The following is a 640-nucleotide window of genomic DNA, read 5'->3' on the forward strand; positions in this document are numbered from 1 at the left end:
GTGCCATTGCACTCCAGCCTGGGCAACAAGAGCAAACTCTGTCTCAAAAAAAAAAAAGAAAAGAAAAGAAAAACAAAGTAAGTTTTTATGTTGCAATAGTAGGAAGTAGATTATTAATTAATAGTATTTTATCCTTATGGAAATGTACTCCTATATTTAAGTATTTTCACCATCTTCTACAATATGTTGGGCACTCAGCTTTGCTGATACTAGGGTGACAATAACATGGTTTCTGCTGTGGGTTTCTGGGGAGTGAGAGGCACAGGGCTCTCTGCACATCACTACATACAGTCCAAGGCACAATGGGATATGTGTCATTTCATATTTATAAAGCAAGGATTCTAAAAATGCCCAATCATATGGGATCATATCTGGTCAGGGAAATTAGAAAAAGCATCCTTGGGAAGGCGGCACTTGAAAGATAGGTAGGCTTTGCAAGGAAGAGTATTTGGGGGTGGGGCAGAGGCTCTGAGCTGAAGCAGCACAAGGCAGGGCAGCACATGGTGTGGGACGAGGGAGGCATGGGCTAGAAAAGGAAGGTGGAATTGGATTGCAGCAGTGGGAGAGGGGAGCTGATCTTGGCTGCCACATGAGGGTTTGGACTTTAGGAACCATTGGAGAATCACAGAAGGTAGGCCCT

Source organism: Cebus imitator, unplaced genomic scaffold, assembly GCF_001604975.1.
Source record: "Cebus imitator isolate Cc_AM_T3 unplaced genomic scaffold, Cebus_imitator-1.0 Scaffold12, whole genome shotgun sequence".
Lineage (NCBI taxonomy): Eukaryota > Metazoa > Chordata > Mammalia > Primates > Cebidae > Cebus > Cebus imitator.